Raw genomic sequence first — 9,009 nt, 5'->3', positions numbered from 1 at the left:
CTAGATAAATAACGGCAGTTGCCCCTTTACATACACATGTCCCATCACTTGAGATACCTATAATAATTAGCATCTATTCTTATCTGGGTCCATAATATATGTTTGACTTCTATAATCCCTATGTGGACCCCAACATGGAATCGACTGGAGAGGGACAGAAATACTTTTGTAATATTCCAGTACCCAATATCACGTATACCTCACATTCAGACCCATTCTGATACAATTAAATAACTGTGGAGAGCCTAAATTTGTTTGTGAGTGCACACAGAATACAGGGACCAAGTATACATACATACTCCACATAGGTCATTAAATCTTTGTCTACTCTTAGTTATATATTTCATTACGGCCCTTCCACTTAAAGCTAAATAAAAAACTCAGGAGCGGTTTCTTTCCATTTCAGAGATCCACCCCAACATTGTCTCATCCATACTATGATGGTACACACTCAAACTATAGCCGCCATTCTCATAAAAACACGAGACCCCTATTTATTATCTCCTCATTCCTCTCATTACCTAATCCAACAGTTAGAGCACCCGCCTCCCCCCCATTTCCCACACCAATTTTAAGCAGCTCTTGCCTGCTGATTCCCCTTAACCTTCAACACACTACTTCATCATATATTATATTATACTGAAAAATGAGGTTTCATTTGTAGGTACATTAACTTGTTTTTGACTCATGGCTATTTCTTTTTACTCATTATGCTGATTGCACCATTTTCTTTTTGATGTCAATATTTATCCTAATGTTTCAGAATGCCAATTTCATGTACCTTTAATGTATATGTTCTCCTCTGTTACTGCAGAAAACCTCAATAAAAATGTATTTTAAAAAAAAAAAAACTTTAACTGCTTAACCTCTTATGTAAAAGTACTTTGAGTCTAACCCAGAGAAAAACTATATATAAGTTATTATTATTATGATTATTACATGAAAGAAATTGTTTTTTTTAATTAATTTGATAATAGAAGTAAATTGAAAAATATAGTGCTCTATCTGAATCATGAAAGTTTAATTTTGTCTTTTCTATCCATTTAAGCAATCAGTATGGCTAAATTATACTATTAATCATGTATGTGTTTGTTTTGGGGTAGAATGGAGTGTGAGGAGCTATGCAAACCATAAATAGGAGGGGCTCTACTGCAAGTTGCCCCTTGTAGCTATAGATACATATACAGCGTGAACACCTGGTATGTGGTGAATAAACTGTGATATAGGAGCCTAATTTGAGTATGAGATTGAATTAAAATACTTTTTGGCATAATTGGGAAAGAAAAGGGAGGAAGAGAAACAGTCCAATACAAAATGTAAATTAAAACACATAGGGCTAGATTACGAGTTTTTCTCGGTAAGGCTGTGCGGTGCTAACAAGTCTTTTTTTCTTACCGCTCACTTAAGACAACGCTGGTATTATGAGTTTTCTTCAAGCCGGCGTTAGCCTCAGAAAAGTGAGCGTTGAGCAAAATTTAGCTCCACATCTCACTTCAATACCAGTGTTGCTTACAGTAGCGGTAAGATGGCAAAACATGCTCGTGCATGATTTCCCCTTAGGAGACAATGGGACTGAGCTGGCTAAAAAATAACTAACACCTGCAAAAAAGCAGCGTTCAGCTCCTAACGCAGCCCCATTGTTTCCTATGGGGAAATAAAAGTTATGTCTGCACCTAACACCCTAACATGAACCCAGAGTCTAAACATCCCTAATCTTACACTTATTAACCCCTAATCTGCTGCCCCCGACATCGCCGACACCTACATTATATTATTAACTCCTAATCTGCCGCCCAGGACAACGCCGCCACCTACATTATATTAATAAACCCCTAATCTACTGCCCCCAACATTGCCGAACCCTACATTATATTTATTAACACCTAATCTGCCCCCCCCAACGTCACCGCAACTATATTAAATTTATTAACCCCTAATCTACATCTAAATAAATTTACTATAATTAATTAAATTATTCCTATTTAAACCAAATAAACCCTAAACTAGCTACAATATAACTAATACTTACATTGTATCTAGCTTAGGATTTATATTTATTTTACAGGCAACTTTGTATTTATTTTAACTAGGTAGATTAGTTATTAAATAGTTATTAATTACACCTAACACTACACTATCATTAAATTAATTACATAAATTACCTACAATTAACTACAATTAAATTAAATAAACTAAAGTCCAAAAAAAACCAAACACTAAATTACAGAAAATAAAAAAATAATTTTGGAAATAATAATTGGAACAGCCAATAAAATGCAAGCTCAATCCTATTGGCTGATTGGATAAGCCAATAGGATTGAACTTCAATCCTATTGGCTGATTGCATCAGCCAATAGGATTTTTCCTACCTTAATTCCGATTGGCTGATAGGATTCTATCAGCCAATCGGAATTGAAGGGACGCCATCTTGGATGACGTCACTTAAAGGAACCTTCATTCTTCGCCGTTGGATGGAAGAGGATGCTCCGCGTCGGATGTCTTCAAGATGGACCCGCTCCGCTCCGGATGGAAGAAGATAGAAGATGCCGCCTGGATGAAGACTTCTGCCGGTCTGGATGTCCTCTTCTGGCCGGATCGGATGAAGACTTCTGCCCCTCTGGACGTCCACTTGTGCCCGGCTGGGTGAAGACGGCTCAAGGTCGGGTGATCTTCAAGGGGGTAGTGTTAGGTTTTTTTAAGGGGGATTGGGTGGGTTTTAGAGTAGGGTTGGGTGTGTGGGTGGTGGGTTTAATGTTGGGGGGGATTATTGTATTTTTTTTACAGGTAAAAGAGCTGATTACTTTGGGGCAATGCCCCGCAAAAGGCCCTTTTAAGAGCTATTTGTAATTTAGTATAGGGTAGGGAATCTTATTATTTTGGGGATTAGATTAGGCGTAATTAGTTTAAAAAATTATAATTCTTTTTTTATTTTCTGTAATTTAATGTTTTTTTTTTTTTTTTTTGTACTTTAGTTTATTTTATTTAATTGTAGTTAATTGTAGGTAATTGTAGGTAATTTATTTAATTAATTTAATGATAGTGTAGTATTAGGTGTAATTGTAATTTAGGTTAGGATTTATTTTACAGGTATATTTGTACTTATTTTAACTAGGAAGTTATTAAATAGGTAATAAATATTTAATAACTATTCTACCTAGTTAAAATAAATACAAAGTTGCCTGTTAAATAAATATAAATCCTAAACTAGATACAATGTAACTATTAGTTATATTGTAGCTAGCTTAGGGTTTATTTTATCGGTAAGTATTTAGTTTTAAATAGGATTAATTTATTTAATAGTAGTAATTTTATTTCGTGTTATTTAAATTATATTTAAGTTAGGGGGGTTAGACTTAGGGTTAAACTTAGGTTTAGGGGTTAATAAATTTAATATAGTAGCAGTGACATTGGGGGCAGCAGATTAGGGGTTAATAAATGTAGGTAGGTGTCGGCGATGTTAGGGACGGCAGATTAGGGGCTAATAAAATTTAACTAGTGTTTGTGAGGCAGGAGTGTGGCGGTTTAGGGGTTAATAAATTTATTAAAGTGGCGGTGATGTCCGGTTGGCAGATTAGGGGTTAAACATTTTAGTTAAGTGTTTCCGATGTGGGGGGGGAGCTCGGTTTAGGGGTTAATAGGTAGTTTATGGGTGTTAGTGTACTTTTTAGAACTTAAGTTAAGAGTTTTATGTTCTGGCGTTAGCCCATAAAACTCTTAACTACTGACTTCAAAATGCGTTAGGAGTCTGGACAGGAGAGGGTCTACCACTCACTTTTTCCAGTGATCATAATACCGGCGTTAGGAAAATCCCATTAAAAAGATAGGATACGCAATTGACGTAAGGGGATTTGCGGTATGCTAAAATCGCGGATACCTGTACCTGCCTGATTCGTAATACCAGCGGGCGTTAAAAAGCAGCGTTGGGACCCCTCAACGCTGCTTTTTAAGGCTAACGCAAGACTCATAATCTAGGCGAAAGTAACAGTTGCAGTTCAAAATGTACCATACAGCCAAGACTACTAAGAACATTAGAGGTGGCCCTGCAGATCTAGTAAACTGAAAAAAATAAATAGAAAAAGATCAATCACCAGCCACTTTGGAAAGTTGCAGCCATATAACAGAAGTGGTTGACTTAGAATACTTTGCAAGTACCAAGTGAATATAAAAACATTCTTAATTTCTATTTAATATTATGTTTATATTTTAAATTGCAAGGTTATCTTAAGCTAAGGATAATACTAAATTTTGTAAGTTTGGACTAAGATTTAGTTTAAAAATCCATCAAATTATACAAAGCTTATGCTATTAACATACCTATTAACCCCATTGACAGCTACAATTTGGCATTCATATACTTTGGGGTAGATTTACCAAGCAGCGGATGCTGCTATCTACCCCTGTACTTTCCGGCTCGCCGGAAACATAAGTTAAGAAACAGCAGTCATAAGATTGTTGCTCCTTAACTCGTCCGCCACCTCTGAGATTGGGGACAGCAATCAGCCCGATCGGATACGATCGGGTTGATTGACACCCCCTGCTAGCGGCTGATTGGCCGCAAATGTGCAGTGGGTGGCATTGCACAAGCATTTCACTAGAAATGCTTGTGCAATGATAAATGCCGACAGCGTATGCTGTCGGCATTTATCGATGTGCAGCGGACATGATCTGCTACAGCGGATCATGTCCGCCCGCACATTGATAAATTTAGCCCTTTATCTTTTTAATATTTTTAATATTATGTTTCTTTTAATGCATCCTTTTCCCTTATCCAAGTGCTACCTACATAAGCCCCACAAGTACCTGTGGACATTTTACTCAGTGCCAGTTGTAAAGGTCCCTATCTCATAAGGGCTTTACGTGCTTAACAGTTTACCCATATATTCTCTAGTACCCAAGGGCTGCACTACATAACCCACACACTGAATCCCTCCCAACCAAAAACCTCATTGCCATTCAAATGAAAACTAACCCCCAAAAGCCTAACATCCTACAAATCTAAATAATCTAAAACACACCAAAAAAACAAATAACTTACACAGATCTCAATGGACCCTCTATGTTCCTTACCAAGCAAAACAATCCTTCATATATTCGGATGACTCCAACTACAGATTTCGCACAAAGTAATCAGAGGAATCTCTGCTCCAGCCTTTGGGGATTTTGCAGGTGTTCTATCATGGGTAGTAAGGGTCACATGGATTAACCTTTAAGGTTTGTAGATGCCCCTCAGTTGTACGATTACAAGTGGCATGGGTCACTTTTTTAAATCCTTAAAGGGATACTGAACCCAAATTAATTTTTAAAGCAACTTTCTAATTTACTCCTGTTATCAATTTTTCTTCGTTCTCTTGCTATCTTTATTTGAAAAAAAGGCATCTAAGCTAAGAAGCCAGACAATTTTCTGGTTCAGACCATGGACAGCACTCGTTTATTGGTGGGTGAATTTATCCACCAATCAGCAAGAACAACCCAGGTTGTTCACCAAAAATAGTCCGGCTTCTGAATTTACATTCCTTCTTTTCAAATAAAGATACCAAAAGAATGAAGAAATTTGATAATAGGAGTAAATTAGAAAGTTTCTTAAAATTGCATGCTCTATCTGAATCACAAAAGAAACAATTTGGGTTCAGTGTCCCTTTAAGGTTGGTGGGCGTAAATTGGAGGATTATAATAGTTGATGGTATCCCCATTTGAAGGGTCTATAATCAGTAAAGGGCTTCCATTTTGTATGATCTTGTTCTGGATATTTTTCCTTTTATGGAATTAGTATGTGAATACGAGCAGCCCCCAAGGATAACCCTACCGATTTTAGCAAATGTGGTGGAGGTACTTGTTAGGGTTAATTGTGTTTTCTATATAGGTACCAATGCAAACTTACTAAGCCAGATCATTTACATTTTATCCCTTGGTATTAAACTTTATGTTTTTTCAGGGTGTTAATGTTTGCATGATATTGCGATTCGATAGTGATGCTGCATTACCTACAGGTAATAGTTACCACCTGTCACGCCGCTCCGTCTCCTTGTGGCCATTGTCACATATGCTGTGGCTGTATTCCTGTTGCCATGGCCGTTGCCATGGATGCGCCGGCTCCTTCTGGCACTCGACGATGACGTCATCGCCTCACGCCGGGTCCTTCCGATGCCATTTCGGATCAGCTGTCTCCTTGGCATGACTCTACACCTATGTAGGTACCTTACTTACTTACATTCCCTGCCCAAGTATAGGTGTTACTGTATGTGCTCCTGGGTGCTTATTTACTGAACTGCTGCTTACCTTATCATTACTGAACTTTGCCTGTTTCAAGACTACTCTATTTCTTAACCCCTGAACTGCTGATTGCCTTTTGTTGCTGACCTCTGCCTGTTCCTGACCATTCTACTGGTTTACCCCATAACTGCTAAACTGCTGGATTACCTTTTTGTTGCTGACCTCTGCCTGTTCCTGACCATTCTACTGGTTTACCCCTGAACTGCTAAACTGCTGGATTGCCTTTTTGTTGCCGAACTCTGTTTGCCTCTTACCATTCTACTATTTAACCCCTGAACTGTTGGATTGCCTTTCTGTTAAGAAGACTACTGGCCAAGTTTGGTTTTATAGGGAAATATCCCACGAGAATTAAATTATACTTGGGCCATGGACCCAAATGAGGTAGCAAGAGCAGCCTCTCTTCAGGGACAGACCCTGGGAACCCATGCCATACACTTGCAGAATGTTGCCACAAAGCCGGTCCCTGCTGCTATTGCTGCAACCTCCCCCCCTGTTTCTGGTAGTATACCCCCGATACCGTTGCCTGACAAGTATGATGGTACTACTGACTGTAGGGGATTTCTCAACCAGTGCAGGCTGCACTTCCGCAATGACCCTCACACCTTCCAGTCTCATCAGTTAAAGGTCACTTTTATAATTTCTTTATTGAAAGACAAGGCCCTAGCCTTGGTCTCTCACATTTTGGAACAGAGTGCTCAGCTCCTGAACAATGCAGATACCTTCATTTCTGCATTATCTTCTGTATTTGGGACCTGTGGCTGCAGAATACTCTCTCTTGGATCTCCACCAGAGCAATAGATCTGTGGCACAATACGCCATCGAGTTTCGCATCTTGGCACATGAGACCAGTTGGGATGGCAGTGCTCTCAAAGCGGCCTTCAGGAGGGACCTGCATGAGCGCATCAAAGATAAGCTAACTTATCATGATGTTCCATTTTCCCTGGATGAATTCATAACACTTTGCATCAGTCTGGATTATCACTTTCAAGAGAGACAAGCTGAGAGAGAGAGAACTTGCAGAATCCTTCCCTCTCATCCTCCTACCTGTCCAGTCTCTAGACTATCCTCTACCCTTCAGCACCTCCAGTTACCTCTGAAGAAGATCCCATGGATATGCTAAACTGCTGGATTGCCTTTCTGTTGCCGAACTCTGTTTGCCTCTTACCATTCTACTATTTAACCCCTGAACTGTTGGATTGCCTTTCTGTTGCCAAACTCTGCCTGTCTCTGAACATTCTTTGCCTTACCCTTATTACAGTGAATGACTACCCTTTATACCATGACTACTGCTTATCTAATTTCTTAAACTCACTTTGTTCTGGGATATTTCCTTTTTTTTTTTTTTTTTAATTTTTATTTATAAACCAACAAAATGTCCAGACTTTCTTTGTAGCAAGAAGAAAAAAGAAAATTTGTTACATGCACATATTAATCTTACCACGCAGGGTAATTTGAAACAAAACTTAACAAATACTATATCAGTAAGCTCGTAAGGGGAGGGGAAAAGGGAGGGAGAAATAAACATATATACCTATTTGTATCAGCTTGATTATCTAAATATATAATTTTACTTCACCTAGCATTTTCTCCCTTTCTCACTCCTTTCTTTTCTTGTTTCAATTTTACATTAACATTGGGTTGGTGTTGGTGTGTTTTTATTGTTATATTTGCCAACCGCCCCAAATCAAACTAGCTAAAACAAAACTAAATAAAACTATGCGCATCAGGTGAGAAAGAAAAAAAAAAAAAAAAAAAAAAAAGGGGGAAAAAGGGTTCCTCCATTTCTCTCGCCCCGCATCCTCATTCCGACTATCCCAGTATTTTATAATTAGTCAAATTCTGTAGTAGGAAGTTTACGCCCATTCAGGTGGTAAACTACCTAGCTGCACCAAAATATCAAAAAAAGTTGTTTTCTTTATACCCAAGATTAACTGCTCTTGAATTGAGGGGGGGTATGATTTAATTATACCCAGCCATTTTTGCATATATTTCTTGAAGTTCCTTTCTATAAATAGATCACTGGAATATTGTTCTGTGATAATGGTATTAGCCACCATTGATTTGTATTTTGGAAAAGATATAGATTTATTAGTTTTCCAATTTAGTAAAATCATATTACGGGCAATTAATATGATTGTATTGATTGTCTTGTAATGTTTATTTTCGAAGGGTTTACACAGGAAGAAAGCCTCTAGTGGGCCTATCTTATGTGGGTCTTCTAAGCTAAGAGCTAACCAGAAATTTATCTTATTCCAAAACTGATAGATTATTGGACAGTTCCAAAAGCAGTGCATAGTGTCTGCGTTCAAATTCCCACACTTCAAGCATACATTGTTACCAAGAGGATACCATTTTTTGAGATGTGCAGGGGTGACGTATATCAGGTTAAGAAGTTTGCAATGCGATTCTCTCCATGATATTATGCTGGTAGTTTTTCCTATTCTTATAAAACTATCTTCAATTTCTAGCGAGGTAAGCTGGGGGAAATATTTTTTCCATTTCTCAGCTAGGACTTCAAGTCGGGCCTGGCCTGCTTTCTGAATTAATAAGTTGTACAAGGGAAAAATAGACCTGATACCTTGTCTGTAAATTTTAATTATTATATCAATATCTCCAAGCTTCCAATCAGTTTTATTATCCTGCCACAATTCATCAAACAAGTGTCTTAGTTGCAAATATGCATAGAAGCTATGTTTGTGGATCCCGAATTCACTCTGGAGATCTAAGAATGACTTAGCT

This window comes from Bombina bombina, chromosome 3 (genome assembly GCF_027579735.1).
Source record: "Bombina bombina isolate aBomBom1 chromosome 3, aBomBom1.pri, whole genome shotgun sequence".
NCBI lineage: Eukaryota > Metazoa > Chordata > Amphibia > Anura > Bombinatoridae > Bombina > Bombina bombina.
This window is presented reverse-complemented; position numbering follows the sequence as displayed.